Source organism: Lissotriton helveticus (genome assembly GCF_964261635.1).
Source record: "Lissotriton helveticus chromosome 1_1 unlocalized genomic scaffold, aLisHel1.1 SUPER_1_unloc_50, whole genome shotgun sequence".
Taxonomy (NCBI): Eukaryota; Metazoa; Chordata; class Amphibia; order Caudata; family Salamandridae; genus Lissotriton; species Lissotriton helveticus.
The window spans coordinates 479,466-504,348 of record NW_027611693.1 but is presented as its reverse complement, the minus strand read 5'-3'; the positions used below and the strand labels follow the sequence as shown (position 1 = coordinate 504,348).

At 49.6% G+C, this 24,883-nt stretch overlaps 1 long non-coding RNA gene across 1 annotated transcript in view; it reads right to left on the bottom strand.

Moving 5' to 3' along the window:
* LOC144806165 (uncharacterized) overlaps positions 1-22,615 on the bottom strand; it is a 40,670-nt gene extending 18,055 nt beyond the window's left edge. The window contains exons 1-2 of the long non-coding RNA XR_013605708.1: positions 22,420-22,615; positions 13,392-13,460 (exon numbers count right to left, since the gene is read on the bottom strand). This is a non-coding gene — a long non-coding RNA (uncharacterized LOC144806165). The remainder of the gene's footprint in view (positions 1-13,391; positions 13,461-22,419) is intronic.
* Positions 22,616-24,883: the final 2,268 nt, after the last annotated feature.

Here is a 24,883-nt window from a genome sequence, read left to right as displayed (position 1 = left end):
AAGCCACGTTTAGAAGGAGGGGCGGGGATGACGGTTGATTTAATATGTTCAGTTACCAAAAAAAAGTAATGTGGAAATTTAAAGCTCATTATAGCAAGCTTTACACTCTTCTTTTTTGCAGGCCGTAGTTAATATTAAATTCCCGAAACCTATTGGTCGGACTGGATCTGCCACTATTAGTCTTTAATTTATGGAAAGGGGGGGGGGGGGAGAGTATATGTACTATTTCCATGGCTCAGTTTCACTGTGGTTTACAGAGGTTTTCCACCTACTGAAAGACAGTCGGCAAAACAGTAATGAGGAGAAAAACAAGCTCTCGGCATTGCATGGTGGGGGCGGGGGAGCGGCTTCCTTTGAAGTCTGATGCCGAGGCTCAGACAAATGGTGTGGGTGTGCGATGTTGCGGGAGATGTGCACACACCCAGCTCACATGAACTGTACCTAATCCGCAGTTAGGGGAGACTTTTCGAAAGCCTTACTATAATCTCGCCGATGGCTTAGATGAGACTTAAAAAGGAATATCGTGCCACATCATTTCATATACTGGCATCTGCCATCAGGCGTGCATAGGATCAGCAACAAATGTTTTTTTGCACAGCATCGCCCAGAAGCCTTGGCAAAGCCAATGGGACCCAAAGGCAACACCTGTTGGCTTTACCAGTGCTTGTTTTATTTTCTTGGTAAGGTGGTGGCAGAGGCTTTTCGCTTTCAAGGTGGGGATGAAGGAAGCGGGAGGTGACTGAACGAGGCAGAGCTACTATGTTCTTATGTGTTATTGATGTGTGTTTCATTTTTTTTGGGGGGTGGGGGTGTCTTCTGATCTTGCCTGGCTGCTCTAGGGGATTGAAGGATGTGTTCGGAACATATTTAATAAAACATTATGTAATGCTTCACACTGCACGTTGCCATTTCTGAGCGATGTAATGAGCCGTCGGAAGTGTTACTTTAGTTTATGCTACTCAATTTACCGACTTCAGAAAGATGGCAGTCCGATCCAGCCATGCCTGAATTCGTGACTTGTAGCTCAGTGGGATGTTGGTGCGAGCGTTGACTCACTGGGCTATCTCGCGAGTGATGACGAGTTATTGGTTTTATATACTGTCTATTAAAAGGGAAGGGGCGTGCCTGTCCAAAGGCGGGCTCGGGCTCGGTCTGGGGGGGAAGTGGGGAGGGTTAGGGAAGGGGTCTGACTGGAGATCTTGAGCTGCGGGGCCTGATGGATGCTCGTGTCTAAACCCGCAGCCCCTCCCCCCGTCGTCTAACCTACTTTCCCTTGGATAACGCGGTTAGCCGGATTTAATCTAGGGGGGGCACACCAGCTGTATCCTGCCGCCCAAGCCCGCAGGTGCCGTCGCTTCCTGCGCTGCAGCACCGCACTGCCCCACCCTCCCGGAGCAAGGCTTTCCATACCCATTGTGTCTTACCACCCTCCTGTGGTGGCGCCCCCTCGTAATTTTGGCTCTCAGTTCTTGAGTGAGATATAAAAGTGCTGGTAATCGCTGTCTCAGAGTGCCGAGAATTGCGGGTATCTCCCATCCATGGCACTGTTCCAGCCATCTGCTGGGCACACTGCCAGCCACAGAGCTGGCCTCACCCCTCAGTTGGCACTGTGGGCACTGCCTCTGTGGTTGGCAGCCCTCTTCTGGGCGCACTGTCCTCCCCAGAGCTGGTCTCGCCCCTCGGTTGGCACTGTGGGCACTGCCTCTGTGGTTGGCAGCCCTCTGCTGGGCGCACTGTCCTCCCCAGAGCTTGTCTCACTTCTCGGTTGGCACTGTGGGCACTGCCTCTGTGATTGACAGCCCTCTGCTGGGCGCACTGTCCTCCCCACAGCTGGTCTCGCCCCTCGGTTCGCACTGTGGGCACTGCCTCTGTGGTTGGCAGCCCTCTGCTGGGCGCACTGTCCTCCCCAGAGCTTGTCTCACTTCTCGGTCGGCACTGTGGGCACTGCCTCTGTGATTGACAGCCCTCTGCTGGGCGCACTGTCCTCCCCAGAGCTGGTCTCGACCCTCTGTTGGCACTGTGGGCACTGCCTCTGTGGTTGGCTGCCCTCTGCTGGGCGCACTGTCTTCCCCAGAGCTGGTCTCGCCCCTCGGTTGGCACTGTGGGCACTGCCTCTGTTTTTGGCAGCCCTCTGCTGGGCGCACTTTCCTCCCCAGAGCTGGTCTCGCCCCTCGGTTGGCACTGTGGGCACTGCCTCTGTGGTTGGCAGCCCTCTGCTGGGCGCACTGTCCTCCCCAGAGCTGGTCTCGCCCCTTGGTTGGCACTGTGGGCACTGCCTCTGTGGTTGGCAGCCCTCTGCTGGGCACACTGTTCTCCCCAGAGCTGGTCTCGCCCCTCGGTTGGCACTGCCTCTGTGGTTGGTAGCCCCCTGCTGGGCGCACTGTCCTCCCCAGAGCTGGTATCACCCCTTGGTTGGCACTGCCTCTGTGGTTGGCAGCCCTGTGCTGGGCGCACTGTCCTCCCCAGAGCTGGTCTCACCCCTTGGTTGGCACTGTGTGCTGTGGCTGGCTGGCCTCTGATTTGAAGACATAGACATTTTCTGCCTGTTTTGAAGAAACTACCTCAATCCTCTCCGGCGCCGGGACCCAACTCTCCTTTCTCTCTTTCCAGGGGCGTCAGATCTGATAACGCCCCCCCCAGATTACCACGCCCTCCCCAAACTTGGCCGGTGCTGACTTGCACCCCCTTCTCGGTGCCAGTGACGTCTCCCTCCAGTTTCCTCCTCGCAAATACCTCCAAATCTCCCACTTACCACACCCCCTCCCCCCTCCTCACTCTATCCTACAAGTGGGCAGTGAAATCCCTCCAGCTGGATCTCCTAGTTGCCAAACCTTACTTGACGGCCCTAAATCTGTGAACTGCAGCTGCTCCCCCCCTTATTAACTACTTTAGCTGTGACTTCCCCGGTTGGCAGTGTTCCCCCCCCACTCCCCCGCCCCCTGTTGACACTGAATTTAGCCCATCCGATCACTTGGTCCGCAGTGCCAACTCCAACTCCATTATTTGTCATTAAAGCCTTAATCTGCCCCCTCTGCCCACGGCCCCGCCCCCTCCTTGGGGGCTCTCTGTCTGGATAGAGTGCTCTGTGGCGCTGGAGCAGGGGCCCTCGCTCGTCTGCCCCCCACCCCCAGTACAACCAGTGCCGGGAGTGTGAGGGGCCTGAGGGTCTGGGGAAGAGTCACATCTGGACTGCAGGGCCCTGGAGATGCGGGGACAGTAAGTGGGGGCGGGTCTCGGTGGGAGGCTGCCCCCCTCCCCTCACCGAAGCCTCACTTTATCCTCAGCCTGCAGCGTCCAGGGTGGGGCCGGCGCCCCAGGCACCTCCCGTGAGGACTCTATGTAGGATTGTCTAGCGCCTAGAAGCGAGGAGAGGGGTGGGCTGCGGGGTCAGCGTCTCTGTGCACCACTTGCACTGGTGTGTCTGTGAACGATTGTTTCTGATGTGCCTGTGAGTCTGACAGACGGGGGCACCATTCCAGCTCTGAGTGTGCCCAGCTCTGAGTGTGCGTGTGCCCAGCTCTGAGTGTGCGTGCGTCCAGCTCTGTGTGTGCGCGTGTCCAGCTCTGACTGTGTGTGCGCGCGTCACAACGGCCCATTTCAGAGCCACCTAATAACCCCCTGTCTTTCTCTCCTCAGGTGTGCGTGATGAGAGTCCTGCCCCCCTTCACCCTGCTGGTACTCCTGCTGTGCCCCTGGCATGCCACGGCCCACCCTACCTTCCAGCACCCGGACACAGCCTTCAACCACTTGGCGCTAGACCGAGAGACGCGCATGCTGTATGTCGGCGCTGTGAACCGCCTCTTCCAGCTCTCGCCAGACCTGGAGCTGGTGGGCGAGGAAAAGACCGGCCCGGTGGATGACAGCCCCGACTGCCTGCCGTTCAAGGACGTGCGAGAGTGCCTGCAGGCCCGGCCCACCGACAACGGCAACAAGCTGCTGGTGGTCAACGGGTGCGGCCGGGAGCTGGCCGTGTGCGGACAGGTCTTCCAGGGACTCGGTGGCCGAGGTGCTCTACTACCCGGTGGACCCCGGGGACAACCAGTTTGTGGCCGCCAATAACGTGCGGGTGACCACAGTGGCCCTGGCGGGCAGCACCACGGATGGACGCCAGCTGATGATCGTGGGGCGCGGCCTGACGGCCAGGCTGTCCGCCGGCATTCCTCCCATCACCGTGCGCCAGCTCAACCAAACGCCTGTCTTCTCCAACGAGGGCCTGGGCAAGCTGGTGGTCAGCGACTTCTCAGACTACAACAACCACTTCATGGGGGTCTTCGGCCACGCTGGCCATGTCTACTTCCTCTTCTTCAGGCGCGGGCCCATGACACAGCTGGAGTACGCCAGCTACGTGGCCATGGTGTGCGACCAGAATCTGCTGCTTTCCTCCTACGTGGAGATGCAGCTGGTCTGCCAGGACTCCAAGGGCAAGAACTACAACCTGGCGCAGGCCGCCCACCTGCAAGCCCAGGAGGGGGGGGGGGAGCAGCCACGCTCTTCGTGGTCTTCGCCGCTGGGGTGGCCTCCATCCCAAGCGCCACCCAGGACACGGCCATGTGCGCCTTCAGCCTGGAGGAGGTGGACGCGCAGCTGGAGAGGGCCAGGATGCTGAGCTACACCAAGGCCAGCCGCGACGAGCAGCGCCAGCAAGTGGCAGTCATCGAGTATGGAGTTACCTCCAGCTGTGGGATGCTGCCAGAGGTAAGCTGGGATGGAAGGGGGATCTCCTGGGTTTCACCTCAGAGTATGGGGTGACCACCAGCTGCGTGCTGCTGCAAGAGGTAGTATGGGATGGAAGGCGGATCTCCTGAGGTACACACTCAGAGTATGAGGTGACCACCAGCTGCGGGACACTACCACAACTAGGTTGGGATGGAGAAGAGATTTTCTGGGGGTCACAATGTAAGGAGTGACCTCCAGCTATGGGATACTGACAAAGGTAGGTTGGGATGGAGATTCCATCTCTTGGGACTCACCTCAGAGTATGGGGTGCTCACCAGCTGCAGGGTGCTGCCAGAGGTAGACTGGGATGGAAGGGGGATCTCCTGGGACTGACCTCAGAGTATGGGGTGATCACCAGCTGCAGGGTGCTGCCAGAGGTAGACTGGGATGGAAGGGGGATCTCCTGGGACTGACCTCAGAGTATGGGGTGCTCACCAGCTGCAGGGTGCTGCCAGAAGTAGTCTGGGATGGAAGGGGGATCTCCTGGGGTTCACCTCAGAGTATGGGGTGATCACCAGCTGCAGGGTGCTGCCAGAGGTAGATTGGGATGGAAGGGGGATCTCCTGGGGTTCACCTCAGAGTATGGGGTGATCACCAGCTGCAGGGTGCTGCCAGAGGTAGCTTGGGATGGAAGGGGGATCTCCTGGGACTGACCTCAGAGTATGGGGTGATCACCAGCTGCAGGGTGCTGCCAGAGGTAGACTGGGATGGAAGGGGGATCTCCTGGGGTTCACCTCAGAGTATGGGGTGATCACCAGCTGCAGGGGGTCTGCCAGAGGTAGACTGGGATGGAAGGGGGATCTCTTGGGACTCACCTCAGAGTATGGGGTGCTCACCAGCTGCAGGGTGCTGCCAGAGGTAGACTGGGATGGAAGGGGGATCTCCTGGGGTTCACCTCAGAGTATGGGGTGATCACCAGCTGCAGGGTGCTGCCAGAGGTAGATTGGGATGGGAGGGGGATCTCCTGGGGTTCACCTCAGAGTATGGGGTGATCACCAGCTGCAGGGTGCTGCCAGAGGTAGAATGGGATGGAAGGGGGATCTCCTGGGGTTCACCTCAGAGTATGGGGTGATCACCAGCTGCAGGGTGCTGCCAGAGGTAGACTGGGATGGAAGGGGGATCTCCTGGGGTTCACCTCAGAGTATGGGGTGATCACCAGCTGCAGGGTGCTGCCAGAGGTAGACTGGGATGGAAGGGGGATCTCCTGGGACTGACCTCAGAGTATGGGGTGCTCACCAGCTGCAGGGTGCTGCCAGAGGTAGACTGGGATGGAAGGGGGATCTCCTGGGGTTCACCTCAGAGTATGGGGTGATCACCAGCTGCAGGGTGCTGCCAGAGGTAGACTGGGGTGGAAGGGGGATCTCCTGGGGTTCACCTCAGAGTATGGGGTGATCACCAGCTGCAGGGTGCTGCCAGAGGTAGACTGGGATGGAAGGGGGATCTCCTGGGACTGACCTCAGAGTATGGGGGGCTCACCAGCTGCAGGGGGTCTGCCAGAGGTAGACTGGGATGGAAGGGGGATCTCTTGGGACTCACCTCAGAGTATGGGGTGCTCACCAGCTGCAGGGGGTCTGCCAGAGATAGACTGGGATGGAAGGGGGATCTCTTGGGACTCACCTCAGAGTATGGGGTGATCACCAGCTGCAGGGTGCTGCCAGAGGTAGACTGGGATGGAAGGGGGATCTCCTGGGACTGACCTCAGAGTATGGGGTGCTCACCAGCTGCAGGGGGTCTGCCAGAGGTAGACTGGGATGGAAGGGGGATCTCTTGGGACTCACCTCAGAGTATGGGGTGCTCACCAGCTGCAGGGTGCTGCCAGAGGTAGACTGGGATGGAAGGGGGATCTCCTGGGGTTCACCTCAGAGTATGGGGTGATCACCAGCTGCAGGGTGCTGCCAGAGGTAGACTGGGATGGAAGGGGGATCTCCTGGGACTGACCTCAGAGTATGGGGTGATCACCAGCTGCAGGGTGGTGCCAGAGGTAGACTGGGATGGAAGGGGGATCTCCTGGGACTGACCTCAGAGTATGGGGTGCTCACCAGCTGCAGGGGGTCTGCCAGAGGTAGACTGGGATGGAAGGGGGATCTCCTGGGGTTCACCTCAGAGTATGGGGTGATCACCAGCTGCAGGGTGCTGCCAGAGGTAGATTGGGATGGAAGGGGGATCTCCTGGGGTTCACCTCAGAGTATGGGGTGATCACCAGCTGCAGGGTGCTGCCAGAGGTAGAATGGGATGGAAGGGGGATCTCCTGGGGTTCACCTCAGAGTATGGGGTGATCACCAGCTGCAGGGTGCTGCCAGAGGTAGACTGGGGTGGAAGGGGGATCTCCTGGGGTTCACCTCAGAGTATGGGGTGATCACCAGCTGCAGGGTGCTGCCAGAGGTAGACTGGGATGGAGAGATCTTCTGGGGTTCACCTTGGAGTAAGGGTGACCACCAGCTGCTGGGTGCTGCCAGAGGTAGTTTGGGATGGAGAAGAGATCTCCTGAGGTAGGCCTCAGAGTATGGGGTGACCTCTGGCTGCAGGATGCTGCCAGAGGTAGATTGGGATGGAGAGGAGATCTTCTGGGGTTCACCTTATTATAGAGTTTTGTATAGCGCGAACAAGACCCTTGGGTATCAGAGCGCTTAACATAGAAAGTGAATTGGAGATTAATATGTAAACAAACAATTCTACATAAACAAACAAGCAAAGCTGAGGTAGATGATATACGTTGCTCACGCATGTGCAATTTACATTAGGAGGTAGGGTTAAACTTAACCTATATCATAAGCTCTGAAAAACACATTTAAGTGAATTGGAGATTAGTAAATATACAAACAATTCTACAAGAACAAGCATAGATGAGGTAGATGATCTATGGTACTCACGCATGTGCACTTTACATTAGGAGGTAAGGTTGGACTTAACTTATATCATAAGCCAATAAATTGAGGTAGAGGATTAAATAGTTTTGGATGTGAAGTATGGTTGTATGTTCATATTGACCTGGGGTAACGGTAATGATACAGCATAGTCTTAAATGAGGTGTCAATCAGGTGTCTTCAAAAAATGCGGGTCTTCTCCCGCCAACATTCCCCGGAGAAAGAGGTGTCCTCAATTAGCCATCCTACAATTTATGTCGGGTTTTCCCCTTCTGGTGACATAATTGTTCAGTGTTAGGACAGCGATGGACCATAATATTGATTAGTAGGCTTCCCTATGTAAGGTATCTACTCATCAAAAGGCTCTTCACTTCCCGCTTGAATGTTACGATGTTATGAATCTTCCTGATGTTAGGGGGGAGCGAGTTCCAGTGTCTAGGGGCAGCTCCTGTGAATGCTCTGTCATAGGTTCTTTTCTTTTTGAAGAGGGCTGGCCGCAGTAGCAACTCTTTGGCGCTCCTGGTTGGTCTGTTGCCTCCAGATATCTCAATTTTCTTAGCTAGGTATATTGGAGTATTGCAATGAATCGCTTTATGTGTGATACATAATATCTTCATTTGGATTCTGGCTTCATAGCGTAGCCAGTTTAAAGCTTTCAGGTGGGGAGATATATGATCAAATTTTCTTGATCCAGTGATGAGTCTTGCCGCTGCATTGAGGCATGCTTTTAGTGGGGCTGTGTGCGTTTTTGGTAGGCCAGCTAAGGTAGTGCAGCCATATTCAATTCTAGAAATAACTAGCGATTGGATTGCTAGTTTAAGATCCGCTTCAGAGATGAAAGGTTTCAATTTTCTTAAGTAGCTCAGGTGGAAGCGGGCACTTTTCGCCATTGAATTAATATGGGCTTTCGTGTCTAGGTTCTCGTCTAAGATGATTCCTAGCGATTTAGCTGAGTTGACTAGGTTTGGGGTGCAGTTTAGTGCAGTCACCAGTTTGATCCATTCTTTTATATCCGTATTACTCCTTGTAGGTGAAATTAGTAGGAACTCTGTTTTGTTACCATTTAGCTTCAGATGATTGGTGGTTAACCATTGCAATGCCATTTTTAATGACTCATTCATTATTTCAATGTCTTCAAGGGAGGCGATCTTTATGTAAATTTGCGTGTCGTCAGCATACATGTGGTAGGATATCTGAGATTTCCGGAGAATTTCTGTGAGAGGTTCAACATACAAGTTAAACAGATCTGGGGATAACGTCGATCCTTGGGGGACTCCTATTGAGTTAGGGCATGGAGGTGAAATCGATTGGTTGACCAGGAAACGTTGTGTTCTGTTCTGTAGGAAGGACTCAAACCATTTCAGCACTTTTCCGGACAATCCCATCCTGTCCTGCAGCCTGGTCAATAATGCTTCGTGATTTACCGTGTCAAACGCCGATGATAGGTCTAATAGAATTAGTAGGCATGCTTGATATTGATTTTGATTACCTTATAGTAAGTGTTGGACCTGGCCCTGCCCAGGTGCGGGTGGCATGACCTCGTAGTAGTTGGCAGCCATCTTGTTTTAGTAGCTTTTCGATCCAGTCCCCTTATTATTTATCTGACCCAGGGAACATAGGAAAAATATGAGACTGATACCCCTAAAATCAGAATTACGTGATACACTCTTTAGGAAGAGTGCTCTCCACCTCCTAGGTCTAGAAATAGGACTTCTGGACCGGGACTATCCTCCAGGCAATCTAGCTGGACGATACTGCTATGATGTGTATTCCCCATCTGGAGACAGTGACAGGGCCTGGGGAAACTCCGCCATCTGGTATCTGCTGTCTGCCCTTTAGATTAGAGGGGAGGAGTAGTTTCGGGCTGCGTCCTGGCCTTCACAATGCCGGCGCCGCTTCCTGCTGGGCGGCTGACGACCCTACCTTCCTGCTTCAAAGGATGAGGTGGCCCATGACGGGAGCCACCCCCGACCGGGCCTAAGGGAGGGAAACCCCCGGCCTACATGAAAGGTGATCAAAGAAATTTTGAGGGATAAAAGAAGGACGCTGGAACTAGAGAATCAGATCTGCTAGGGGAACCTCCGAAGAGGTACCCCCGGGAGCCCTCCTAAGGCACGACGGGTGTGCCTATCACCAAGAGCCCTGCTGACGCTGTCGCGGCTCCAAGTCCACGCTATCCACAAGGGCCCTGCTGACGCTGTCGCGGCCCCAAGCCTTAGCCATCACCTGAGCCCTGCTGGCGCGGCTCCAAGTCCTCGCTATCCACAAGAGCCCTGCTGACGCTGTCGCGGCTCCAAGTCTTCGCTATCCACAAGGGCCCTGCTGACGCTGTCGCGGCCCAAAGCCTTCACCATCATCTGAGCTCTGCTGATGCTGTCGCGGCTCCAAGTCTTCGCTATCCACAAGAGCCCTGCTGACGCTGTCGCGGCTTCAAGCCTTCGCTATCCACTAGGGCCCTGCTGACGCTGTCGCAGCCCCAAGATTTCGTCATCACCTGAGCCCTGCTGATGCTGTCGCGGCTCCAAGTCTTCGCAATCCATAAGAGTCCTGCTGACACTGTCGCGGCTCCAAGTCTTCGCTATCCACAAGGGCCCTGCTGACGCTGTCCCAAGCCTTTGCCATCACCTGAGCCCTGCTGACACTGTCGCGGCTCCAAGTCCTCGCTATCCACAAGAGCCCTGCTGACGCGACCAATCACAGCCAACACGCGTTTCGTCACATCCGTGACTTTCTCAAGGCTCTTGAACTGCTCGAATAGTTGTTGGAAATATCAGTGGCTCTGTGATAACGAATAGAAAGGTCCTCTTCAACTGGCATTCAGTAGTTAAAACATGCAGGAACATTCCCTTATTTCCTATTCGGTTCTGAGACAGGAGATACGTCCTCCTTCGAAAATCTTTCGTAAAGATGTCAAAATAGTAGCATCAATGATTCCTCGTCATGTGGTCAAACCGCGTTCAATTGTTTAGGGCACTATGATAGGACCTTAAAACATGCCGAATCGTTCCTTTCTTTTCCATTCAGTTCTGAGACAGGAGATCTGCCTTTCATAAAATTATTTCCATATAGGTTTGTAAACAGTAACATTAATGATTCCTCGTCATATGGTCAGAACAGTATTCAATTGTCAAGGCTCTATGAAAAGACCCTTAAATGCCGGCTTCATGTAGCCTCTGCAAATAGTTCCTCCCATATCGGTAGCCGTGGCATGACGAGGAATCATTGACGCTACTGTTTTGACATCTTTATGAAAGATTTTCGAAGGAGGACGTATCTCCTGAGCCTTGAGAAAGTCACGGTGGTGACGAAACGCACGTTGGCTGTGATCGGTGTTCTTCACAACGAGGACTGGACCACAATGCATATTACACAAACATCTGTTGAATGAATATAGTGACAAATTGTAATGTGCCAGTCCTGTCTTATTATTCTTAATACATTTACCAAGAATGTTCTAATTGGACAGTTCTCGTGGTATCCTGAAAGAGGAAGAATCTCTCCTCATCTTTGTGCTTTTGGTGAGATAGATAGTGTATCACAATTGAATTGATGTGAAATGTTAGGAGTGCTGGGGTTTCCTTCATGTTGATATAGTCCTAGCCCTGATTGGACAAGTCCCGCCATCTTCAAGATCGTGGTGTGAGAAAATGCCATCTTTCTTGCATGGTATGCCCCCACTTTTTGCTGAATGGCTGATGTACTTTGACTGAGTGTGCCCTGGGTTCCTGCCAACCAGCCATCTCGAAATTGGACTCATACCCGTTACCAAGAGTTGATGAGCTAATCGAGAAATTAGACGAAGCTCGATATATAACCACACTCGATCTTACCAAAGGCTATTGGCAGGTACCACTTAAACAGGAAGACCAAGGAAAAATCGCCTTTAGCACCCCTAATGGGTTATACAAGTTTACAGTACTGCCTTTTCAAATACATGGAGCACCCGCGACGTTCCAAAGACTTATGAACAAAGTTCTTTACCAACAACAAGAGTACTCCTTACCCTACATAGACGATATCATAATATTTAGCCCTACCTGGGAACAACATCTCGTCCATTGTGGAAAGATATTCCAAGCACTTAGGACTGCAGGGCTCCACGTGAACTTCAAAAAGTCCAGGATAGGCTTCACCAAAGTAAAATATTTGGGCTACCTATTGGGGAATGGGGCTACCGCTCCTCAACAAGAGAAAGTGAGAGCAGTCTTAGAAACCCCCTTCCCCACCACCAAAAAAGGCATTAGATTCCTTTTGGGCTTACTAGGCTACCACCGCCGGTTTATACCCAATTATTCTGAAATAGCAGCACCACTAACCGACCTACTGAAGAAAGAGAAAAGGAACAAAGACCTGGAAAAAATCCCCCACAGGCCGCCAGAAAGGCATTCCACGAGCTCAAGCGAGCCTTAACGTCCAGCCCTATCCTTATTTTACCCAACTTCAGGGAACCCATTATCCTACAAACAGATGACTCGGAAGTAGGTCTGGGGGCCATTCGTTCCCAACAAACAAAAGAAGGCCTTGAGTGCCCGGTCCTCTTTATCAGCCGTAATTTATTTCCAAGGGAGAAGAAATATTCTACGGTTGAGAAAGAGTGCTCAGCTATATAATGGGCTGTAGAGAAGTTTCACTATTATCTGGAGGGATCTCCTTTTGTCCTGTATACTGATCACGGCCCCCTCTTGTGGATGAGTCATAACAAAGGGAACAACCCCAGTGTCCTCAGGTGTTTTTTGGCTTTGCAACCCTACTGTAAATGGAAAAAATTAAAATCTGTATTTGTAAAGCACGAACTACTTACCCATACGGGTCTCAAGGCGATGGGGGCCGCTGTGGAAATTAAGTGAGATATTGACCAGAGTCACAGGGTGCTGAGCTCAGCTGCCGACGGAGCCCAGGATCGATCAGTGAACCCTGTGCTCCGAAGTCAGCTGCCCTGGCCGCTGCACCACACCTCTTCACCATTCTACGAGATGGCATTGACTACTCATTTGAGGTCCGTCATAGAAAAGGGTCTGATAACGGCAATGCTGAATTCCCTCATTTCCCCCGAACGGGAAACGTCTGGGGGTGGGGTGTGTCAGGTAGCCCCTGTGGTACACAATGGGATAGAGGATAAGGAGTGCCATGCAATCTCTTCATATATTTCTCCCCTCCTATATTCACAGTCCCGTTTTACCAGTTGTCCGCTTTGCTGTCATCAAGAAGTAGAGAGAGGGGAATTGGCAGGCAGCCCCTTTAAGCCGGAGCTGAGGACGGACATCAGAGGATACACGCTTTAAGAAGGTGGGGTGGAGAGTGCAACAGGTTGGTCAGTAGTTGATCCAGCTACACGCAGCATGGGAATGCGAGATGGAGAAACTAGCAGGGGAAGACCGGAAAGACGGAGAAGACCTAACAGCCTTCAAAAGAGAAAAACGGAGCCCAGGGGAGGTCACAGCTTGTCAGCGAGCGGAACACCTGAAACTGGCGGAGGAGGGAAAGCCGAAACAGAAGGAGACCAGACCTCACTGAAGGACGCAGAGTCACCACGCCACGGCCCCGGAGGGACGTGGCTCTTCCAGGTGAGTGGGCGTCTACAGGGCTTTTGGAAAGGGGCTGAGTCAAAGAGGGAGGGGAGGCTGAGGGGGAAAAAGAAACCCTGGGAAAATGAAATAAGTGAGACAGAAAAGAAAGACAAGAGCAGAAATCAACGGCTACTCTTTTTCTTTTGGTTGCTCCAACCTCTACACCCTCCCTTCACATTTATGCATAGCTATTATTTATCCCTAACATCCTCCCTTGACTAAACCATAAATCAAAAACACTTACCTGAGTATTTTCCTTCTGTCCGAGGGACGACGGCGGCCGAGGCTCACCTAAGGGACTGAAGTGAAAGACCTTGTGGGAAAGAAGAATATAAAAGAGACAATCAATCATTGTGATTTCCTGTAATACTAATAAAAAGTGCATACCAAGAAATTATTCAATGCAGTGTGCTCCTTCTTAACCGACTCTTCTAGAACGGGGAGCTACATACTTTGCCTAGAGGGAATGGGAGACAGACACACAGAGACCAACAGAGACACACACAGGAAAGCATAGTAGGACAACGCTACATACAGTTGTTCTATGCTTGCATATGTACATTGTTTTAGAAAGATGGTGGAACTATTCATTTTGTTCAATGTGCTTATACTGCTAATTACTTTTATCTGATTCTATTATCATTGCAGCACATACATTCTATACAAGAATTACGATGGTTCGATTAATAATGAAAATGCTAATGTTATGTTATTTTAATTTGATATCGCGCACAAATTACCCCTAAGCAGAAACTACTTTAAGGAGAAATTTAGGATTGGTACGTAGAACCACTCTATCTTTGTGAAGTTGAAAGAAAGGCTCTTGTATAGTTAATGCCTGAAGTTCCTCAACTCTCCTTAGTGAGGTTATCGTTACGGGGAAAGCAACTTTCCATGATAGGAATTGTAACGGACATTTGTGCATTGGTTCAAAAGGCAGGCCCATTAGCCTTGTAAGGACTATGTTTAAGTTCCACTCTGGAGCAGGGGGAATACTTGGCGGTATAACCCTTTTAATCCTTCCATGAAGACTTTAATCACTGGTACTCTGAAGAGAGATAGGTGTTGTCTATTTTGCAAGTATGCAGCTACGACTCCCAGGTATAAACAAATGGATGTGTTAGTTAATCCACATTACTGTAAATGCAACAGTTAACAAATGATGTTCTGCACAAACGCATCAAGATGATTGATATTGTTGTTGTTACAAAAGGAAACAAAATGTTTCCATTTGCTGCATAACATGCTCTTGTAGTAGGCTTACTAGCTTCCTTGAAAATATTCATATAGTCTGGTGGTAGTTGTAAATAACCAAACTCTACGACTTCAGGAGCCAAATCTCTAGGTTGAGTTCTCTGGGAATTGGATGTCTGATTTCTCAATGGCTCCGAGTGAGGAGACAAGGTGTGAGATGTAGCTTTTGATGTGGAACTACTGAGAGTTCTAAGGATGAGAGTACCAAGGTTGACGAGAACATGTGGGGGCTATTAAGATGAGTGAGGGACATTTGTCTGAGCTTCCGAACTAGTAATGGAATTAGCAGGAGAGGTGGAAAAGCATAAGCAAATATCCCTGACCAAACCATCCATAGGGCATTGCCTTCGGATGCTGGGTGTGGGAAACTGGATGCAGAGTTTGGGCTTTTTGCGTTGTGCACTGTTTCAAACAGATCTATCTGTGGAAAACCTCAGTTTTGAACGTAGGGAAGAAGAACTTGGGGATAAAGTTCCCACTCGTGTACTTGCTACCTGTGTCTGCTGAGCAGGTCTGCAATCTGATGGTCTACTCCTGGGAGGTGTACTGCTAGGAGATAGATTTTCTGGTGAATCGCCAAATCCCAAATGCTTTGTGCAAGGTGCGACAGCTGGAGAGAGTGAGTCCCTCCCTATTTCTGTAGGTAGTGCATTGCTGTGATGTTCTCTGTGCGTACTCAGACCGTCTTGCCTACAAGTTGGGTGAGAAAAGCTGAGTGCTAGAAACACTGCTAGAAGTTCCCGGTAGTTGATGTGGAGACGTGTGTGTTTGTCCGACTGCAGCCCTTGGACTTTGCAATGTTGAAGATGGGCACCCCAACCGGTTACTGTGGAATCGGGTCTACGAAAGGCCGCCCTTTTGCTAAGTTTTGAGGGTTCCACCACTGCAGCGAGCGATGGTTGCCGCTGTCTACCAACACTAGGTCGGGGTCGCAAATTGCGAGGCTCATTAATATTAATGAGCCTCCCGCAATTTGCGAGCCCATTGGGAATGCCAGCCCTACCAGGAATGGTGGCCTGCTGAGCTCAGCAGACCACCATGTCTGGGACTGCTTTTTAATAAAGCAGCATTTTTTTTCTTTCTGTGCAAGGTGCGACAGCTGGAGAGAGTGAGTCCCTCCCTATTTCTTTAGGTAGTACATTGCTGTCATGTTGTCTGTTCAAACTAAGACAGTCTTGCCTACAAGTTGGGTGAGAAAAGCTGAGTGCTAGAAACACTGCTAGAAGTTCCAGGTAGTTGATGCGGAGACGTTTGTGTTTGTCCGACTGCAGCCCCTGGACTTTGCAATGTTGAAGATGGGCACCCCAACCGGTTACTGTGGAATCGGGTCTACGAAAGGCCGCCCTTTTGCCAAGTTTTGAGGGTTCCACCACTGCAGCAAACGATGGTTGTTGCTGTCTACCAATACTAGGTCGGGGTCGCAAATTGCGAGGCTCATTAATATTAATGAGCCTCCCGCAATTTGCGAGCCCATTGGGAATGCCAGCCCTACCAGGGATGGTGGCCTGCTGAGCTCAGCAGACCACCATATCTGGGACTGCTTTTTAATAAAGCAGCTTTTTTTCCTTTCCGTTTTTTAAATGCAGGCCGTTTTTCTTAAAGGAAAACGGGATGCATTTTAAAAAAATGGAACGTTTTTGTTTCATTCTTTAAGGTCCCTGGGACCACTGCCGGCCCTTAAAAAATGTTATTAGACACAGTCACAAAGTGGATGGTGTACCCTGGGGACCCCTTTGAAATTGCGACTGCAATGCCACCCTCTTGAAGAGGGTGGTCATTTGCAAGTGTTTTGCGACCGCAATTGTGGTCACCAAACATTCACACATAGCATTGCGGACGCAATTAGGGAGGGAATGCCCCTTCCTAATTGCGACTCGCAATTCCTAAATAGCGAGTCGCAAATAAACTACAACTCGCTATTTTGTAATTGTACACGGCCAACAGTGATTTTGCATGTGCAAACAGGTTCGCAAACCCGTTTGTGCATGCAAAATCACGTCGTACATCTGGCTCCCTGTGATTGATTCCACTGACTCGCTAGACATTGTTGCAGAGGACACAGGTGAAGCCTTGCATGAGGTACGATTGCAACGCAGGATGCCATCATTCCCAGGAGTGGCATGAAGACTTTGGCTGGTAATGATTGGTTGAGTTGAAATTGTAATAGTGTGGCCTGGATATTGTGAATCCTGGCTATATTGGGAGTGGCTAGAGCATTGAGAGTGTTGATGGAAGCTCCCAGATAAGATTGCACTTGTGCCGGACACAGGTGAGATTTCTGTGCAATTATTGTAAAACCCAACTGGTGAAGTAGATGTACTGTTGTCCGATTGTGTAGTGTCCTTGGTGAGAGAGAGGATCATCTGGGTGTCGTGGGCGTAGAATACTATACGATGTTGAAGAGCGTGTGGCAGAGCGACGATCCTTGTGGTACTCCGTGTTGGACGGTGACCTCAGGGGCAACCAGGAAGTGTACCTGACCACCCTGGGGCCCACCCTCCTAAGTACAAAAGCCGAGCGCTGGCGAGAGACTTCTCAGGAGGAGAGTCTCGAATCTAGGATCGTACACACTATACCAGCACCACACGACAAAGAGACACCACACCGTAGCTTCTTAAGAATGTTCTTTATCTCGTGATGCAAAAGGATCTTTATGATCAGCAAAGGCAGGTATTTACAAATAGGGCAAGGGCCCAGAAAGTCTCTGTCAGGATGGGGGTAGCGGGACAGTCTTATGGTTCAGTGTCAATATCGGTGCATATCCGGCGCACAGCTCTCAATCCTTGAGCCGGGGGATACGATGTGATCTTTGGGGATCCAGCGGGACCAGGAGAATCAGGGAGCCGCGAGTCACTCAGCCGGGCTCTAGCAGGATGTCAGAGGGCTTACGATCTTTAGGGGAGCCGCGAGTCACTCAGCGGGCTCAGGTGTTCCGAGGTCTGCAAGGGAGCCGCGAGTCACTCCGCTGGGCTCAGGTGTTCCAAAGTCTGCAAGGGAGCCGCGAGTCACTCAGCTGGGCTCAGGTGTTCAAAAGGCGCAAGGGGAGCCGCGAGTCACTCAGCAGGGCTCAGAGTTTCCAAAGGCGAATCTGTCGAACGTCCCAGAGCATCCCCAGTTATAGGACTGCTCCTCTTTGATCTCCTGACTTCTGGTATGCTGGGGTAAGGACGTCTAAAATTGGTTCTGGAGGCTCGAGAACATTGTCCTCGGATTTCGGCTAGTCTTTAGAATGTTTTGGCTCAGAAGCGAGATTGTGTTTCGAAGCGGAGGGTTTTGGCTCCGAAGCATGATTGTGTTTCGCGGCGGAGGGTTTCGGCTCCAAACCAGATTTGTCCTTGGAGCATGATGATTTCGGATCCAAAGGTAATTTCTTCTGACTCGATCCAGAGCTGGAAGGCTTGACGGTTTGTTTTGGTGCCGAGGGACGTGGCGTTGGAAACATTGTCTCGGTGCCAACTTTGGCCAGAAGGCAGAGGTGGTGCCGTAGCCTTATGAGTTTTAGAAGAGGATTTAGGGGGCAAGGGTTCTTCGGTACTCACTGTACCATGTCCCGAAGGCACATCTTGGAACTCCAGATAGATTTCGAGCTCGGAATCAGACTCTGGAATCGAGAGGGCCTCTTCTTCTACGGAGGATGCTTCTATCTCTTCTTGGTCAGATTCTTCTGCAAAGATATCCAGTGTGTTGAATGCTTTGGCGCTGCCTCTCTCGTCATCGAGCCTGATGATCGGGTAGAGTCCTCTTGGACCGCAACGACTTACAAGCGTCGCAGTCTTCCTCCTTGTGCTCCGGAGAGAGGCATAAGTTACAAACTTGATGTAGGTCGGTGCGAGGGTACTTGGTGTGGTACCAAGGAAATAAATGGAATGGAGTCCGTTCCATTTGTAGAAGGCTGGCCCTACGTAGCCCGACGGTTGCCCGCAAGGTTTTCTATCGAAAATGGATAGTTTGTCGATTGATCTGAAACGCAGAGAACAAAGAAATGCATACTGAAACAATACTGTCGAGGGTAGAGTGGACTGCGCAGCGAGGGGAACCCGAAGAACGGTTTCGGAGAGCAGCAATACACATCCAAACCTGTTGGGGGTAAAAAACAATCTAACAATGGAGTCAATGCCCATGTGCACTATCACCAAAAGGAGGAGTCGCCTTGCCTCGTGACTGGAAAGACTTCTTCAAAGAAAAACAACTTGCAAACATCCGGACCCAACACAAGATGGCAGGAGTATGCAAAGCATTTACATCTACAGCATACATGCCTCAAACATAGGATTAATGGCCCCAAATCCCTGCAGTGGTATCTGGTCATGTTGTGGCTGAGTGTGCCATGTGATGTGGCAGGCTATAGTGCTTGGTGTGATTTGGTCATTTTTGACAAGGTGGAGTGCTGAACGGTTTGGCAAATTTTGATTTTCTTTGTTTTTGGGATCGTGTGATATAGTGCGGTACCTACCGTATGATGTAAGTAAATTACATTGCTAATATACCATAAGGATGTGGGGTGAGTGTTATTATGGCCGAAGCCTTGCTGATTATATGTAGAATAACAGGTCTGGGAGGTCACTACTGACTAGAGCAGGCTAGCAGCTACACAGGCCTTGGGCATTGATCCTATTGAGGATAATATGTGACGGGCCACTATTTACTGGAGCTGGCTAGCAACAACGCTGGCCTCTGGTATTCATTACGAGCAGGGTAACAATACATGTCAATATTGACTGGAACTGGTTGGCAGTAGAGTTGACTTCTGGTTTTGAATATTAGCAGGATTTAAGGTACAGGGGTCACTACTGACTGGAGTTACTTAGCAGGATAATAGGTCTCAGGGGGGCAATACTGACTGAAGCTGGTTAGTATGATCACTAGTCCCAAGGTGCTACTAATGACTCAAGTTGGCTAGAATGATAACAGGTCCCAGGGGCCAGTACTAACAGGAGCTGGCTAGTAGGCTTACATACAGGTCCAAGGGGCCACTACTGACTGGAGCTGGCTAAAAGAATAACAGGCCCAAGGGTGGTGGGGTGCGAGTGGCACCAGTGACAGGAGTTGACTAGCAGCATTGACAACCTTTGGTATTGATTAAGTGCAGGATTACAGGTCACAGGTGGAACTGCTGAATACAGCTGACTAGCAGCAGTGGTGGACTCTAGGAAGAAGGAAGTGAGAAAGCATAACTGGATATACTGGTTTCTTTAACACCGATTTGGTTCCACATGAATGCCACAACGTACATTGATATATTACATTACCAAATTACAATATTCTTATATTCATTTGACGTGACTGTTCGCTTTAATATGCCTGCAAAGTTACATGATTCTATTAGGGCTCAGAACCATTTTATTTAGTGATGTCCATCTGCACACTTTTCTGCATCTTGTAGTAAATTGAATATTGACAAACAGAAGTGTTATTTCCAGAAACAGTGAATTCTGTAGTTTGTCTGTGTATCTTTGATCTGCACCTCACGGACTCCTCACATTCCTCTCGAGAGAAGATCCTGCCTCCTACTCATTAGTTTCGTTTCAGTAACTGTTTCTATCACGTGTTCATGTTTCATTGACTGGTATTAGGAGAAAAGTGCATAAAAATACATTGTGTAGCATTAGCATTATATAGTCCAACTTGCTTTAGGGTGGATGCTCTCGTCCATTGCAAAGACAATTGTCACTTGTTAGCTTGCTTGGCCTTTTGCGATTTTTGCATTAAATGTATGATAGATGTGTTGGCCTCCCGGTGTGTTGTGTTTTATTTTACATATCATAAGAGATGAAGAGGAAAATGACAGTCCAGTATACACATTCTTCATATAAATCAACTCACAGTATACTGTTCTGGAGGTTCAGTCCCACAGACATTATCTCTAACTGAACGCCCTAGGAAGCATGTGCTTTTCAAACCAGTTGCCCTCTGATGCGGCGTCCTCGCTATTGGATAAGTCAATATGTCCTGAATTTTAGGAGGGTTACCTTATCTAGTGCACTCTGTTAGACAGTGCTCACCTGTGGTAGTAAGAAGTTAATAGGAACCTTATCACCTATGCACGGTGCAGGGCTTTGAGTTACAGAGCTCCTTACGCTGTGGAGAAGATTAGGTCACATTTACTAATTTTCCCATATTTGGTCCTGATGAAATGCCAACAGATTGATCCATGACTACACAAGGCATGAAAAACATTGACCTGAATTATAGACCCCAGCTTACCAGCAGGTCCATAGCTGATCGACACTTTCACACAGTGATAGGGGCCATTAGTTCCTCAATTTCTCTGCCACTGTTTTTAATCTCAACAAGGACAAGGATGATCACAATAACTATATTGTGGCAACTGGTTGATAGTTGATCTTATATTCAGGCTTTCACCAATCTCACATCCTATGACACAACATCCTCTGTCCTGCTATGCTCATCCGACGTACTTAATAAAAGATCTCCAACAAAGTGCCCTCTTGTGGTGCCCGCCAGGCATTGTAGTGCCGGCCTGGTGAGGAGTATAGCCCAATGATGAAGCATGCCACCTTCAGGTGAGTGAACACAACTTGTCCTAAAAGCACATGCTTCCTAGGGTGTCTGCGTTCAGTTTCAGATAATGACTCTGGGACTGAATCTCCAGAACAGTATACTGGGATTTGACTGTTTTATTTTAACAAATGTACATAGTCATTCACTGACAGTGAGCCGATCGTGAGAGATGCCAGCCTGCAATGCGTGGTGACGAATAGAACCACCGGGGCAGTGTGACCCCCTGTGCACCCTGACGGCTGCCTTTGCATACAAGAAAAAGAATTGAAAACAAACTCAAAACTGCGACTGGATTGCTACGTCCCAGTTATACTCTTCACCATAGGAACCTAGGACGGTCCTACCTTAATAGCCACTGGATGGCCAGATGTAAAGCGCTCCTGTCCTATCTATGTCCTGATGAAGACCCCAGAATGAGGTTTCCACTAACCCTTACACCAGACGGGGTCGAAACGTAGACCAGACCACACCTTTTTCTCTACGCATAGGATAAAATAAATGGAATAAAACAAATCCCATGTAAAAGAGCAATACGGAACTACTGATCTTAATCAGACTGTAAAGGTTTTACTGAATTGCACTGTGATTGTTTTATGGTCACAACACCTTTACCCAGTCCCCACACGTATTCCATCACACCTATCCCACCTAACTACCTCCTTTCCTTTATCATCGAGAGCGCGTTGATATGCAACTATGTAAATAACATGTTAAAACTCATGACTGATACAAGTTATACATTTGATTTGTTTCTAATCAATTGATCTATATGTTTTTCTACAAGTTTTTTTGATTCATTGAATTGATTTATATGTTCTTTACAAACTTTTCTGATCCAAAGATTTCTGGAACTTATTGATTGATGCTAAGTTTCCGTTCTACTATGTGCGAAAATAAAATATGCACTATATAAATGGACTGGTTATGATTTGAGACACGCTATGTTCATATGTGACATTTTATGCTTTGAAAAGAAATACTCTCTGACCACTTCATACGTAACTGTTTTTAATCTCAACATGGACCAGGATGATCACATTAACTATATTGTGGCAACTGGTTGATAGTTGATCTTATATTCAGGCTTTCACCAATCTCACATCTTATGACACAACATCCTCTGTTATACTATGCTCATCCGACGTACTTATTAAAAGATCTGCAACAAAGTGCCCTCTTGTGGTGCCCGCCAGGCATTGTAGCGCCGGCCTGGTGAGGAGTATAGCCCAATGATGAAGCATGTCACCTTCAGGTGAGTGAACACAACTTGTCTTAAAAGCACCTGCTTCCTAGGGTGTCTGCGTTCAGTTACAGATAATGACTCTGGGACTAAACCTCCAGAACAGTATACTGGGATTTGACTGTTTTATTTTAACAAATGTACATAGCAGATATTGGCGCTTGCTTGTTTCACAAAAATTATCGGATACCTGCCTCGGAGCGCACTTCTTACAGACGAGTACAGGGTTATCATGTTGCTGCTACAAGCTCCTTACCTGTGAGAGTTATCGGGATCGATGCAGGGGGCAGACCCAAACCAGCCACACGTGGCGATCAAAGACAAATACTGAAGAATTAACAGAGCTTCCAAGCTGGTGACCATTACTTAATTGACCTTGAAAATAAAAGACACGTTTTTAGTATTCTGGTGACTCGTGACCATAAAAAACAAAGGATATAAATTCAATATTGTGTCAAATACTTAAAAAATGGAACTGGGTGTGCTGAATCTGATGTTGCCCCAGGTCATGCGTGACACCTTCCACCACTATTGCTTATGGGACTTGTAGTTTTGTTTTTCTCATTAAAAGGATGGGTTCTAAAGTCCCAGTGTTCTAAGCGATGTTGGTTAAAATCAGAGGCCTGAGTGAGGGTGAAGCAGGCTCTGCTCTGCTCTGCTTAGCAGTGAGATGAATGACAGTTCCCCAGCCCTTCCATTCTTTGACAGACAGAGGCTCGTCGGCCATTCATATTTTTTTGCAACAGCAAATAATCTTTTATTGCAACTTGTGTCACTGAAGAGATAAAATCCATGGAAGTGTTTAATTAACTACTGACAAACATGAACAATCAAGAACATGAGTTTCTGGAAAATTATCAAGCACTCAATCAGAATCAGCCGCCCTTCACACCCAGGAATTCTTGAGGCTTTGGAGAGGATGAATTGCACGTGGTATAAGAAGAACAATACATCGACTCAAAGCTCACTTCTCAGGGGTGTACTGAACTGCCAGCCTCATGGCACACTTAGACAGCTCTTCACCTCCTCCTCCTCAAACTGTTGACCAGCTATCAGGGCAAATGAGCCTGCAGCAAAGTATCGCTGGCTTGGTTCCACACCGGACCAGGCAAGGTGGTCAACTCCATACTCCTCCAAGTCAGCAAGCACTCTGGTCGAGCCAGTCCTAACCCCACATGAATGTTCCCCATCACAACTATTTTAATGGTACTAAGTTATGTTTCTGCCAAATGATTGAGTCAAAAATTGAAAGTTTTACTATGAATGCTGAAAGAGAAATCATTACGTTTTTCAATATTTCTGAGTCTGCCACAGTACACAGGAGCATTATTTCTCTACAACAGCAAATCATGTATGTGCCCTGCAGAAAGCATGTTTGAATGAAACATGGAATGCATTGCAGCCAAAAATCCATGCAACAACATAGAGTACAAGATAACTTGTGTTATTATTCCAGCAGAACAAAATGCCATTCCTAATGTGTACGTCATTTTAAAGACAAACCCAGAAAAATGTACAGTGTTCTTCTTCTGCCTGTTAAAAGACAATCTCCATTAATGTGTCAGGAAATAAAATACTATGAGAAATCCTACTCTATGGCAGGGTGCTTCCTGCCACTATATTTCAGGTTACTTGCAACATAATCTGATTTATACATACATACTCCAGGGTGCTGCCAGCTATCAGGTCTGCACACAGCAGTCTGGAGCCACTCAGGAAGGAGGTAAGCTCTTCATTTCATGTTAAGCCCTTAGGTTACATTCACAGCCTGATGGGTCCGGAGAACTTTATCCTCGCTCTAACTGCGCCGACGTAGCCCAACATAGTCTGTGTTGTGTGCTGGGTGATGCCTGTCATCTTATTATCGTTGGCGGGAGGATGAAGCTCTGATATGAGCTACTACAAGAAGAGCAGAGAAACAGGACCACAGATCGCCACAGAGTGATAACTGCCCAGAAGCTGAAGAAAGAACTCTGGAACAGCAAACCTCCTACACCCTGGAGATTCTCCAGAGTAAGCAAATGATGGTAATGAAATGCAAATTGCAGCATTATGGTCACTGTAACACTGGACAGGGGACGGGAGGAAAAGAACCGGATAATGTTGAGTGGTGGCGTAGTGAACTGACGTCCTCCCCCTCTCTGTCTCATTATCAGCATAACTGGAACAGGGCAGAACCTTGTTCCTGGGACCTAGCCGACGAATTGGATGACGGCCCCTTTAACTGGAAGACACACGAGTACGCAGCTCCGGCCCCTGATGACGACGCGGGATTCCTAGTGGGTAAAAACGCGGAAGAAGATGTCCTGGCGTGTGACGTCACCGACCGAGGATCGAGAGTGGGAGAGCGGACCGGAGGAGCAGAGAACGTAGCTTTTGGAGGCGAACCCGAGGAGGACAGGAGTAAGCCAGGGGGCCACCGAATCCGTGGAAGACGGGGTTCTTGTAAACCGTAGCCGCGTGTGTGCCACAATATATGCCTAACCTTTCTTTGTCCTCACCGTGTAAATATACCCCTTCTCACCAGTAATCACGCCTCTGCACCCTCGCACGTTTAATAAAGTGTTTAGCACCTTAGTACAGGTGTCCCCTGCACTTGTCCGGTTCCCTGTGGGAGAGTCCAGATAGAGTACATATCTTGACGACCTGTAACTGTTTCTTTTCCCTGGCGGAGTCCAACGAGGAGTTAGGAAGAACGGAAAATCCCCTGAAGTCTGCTT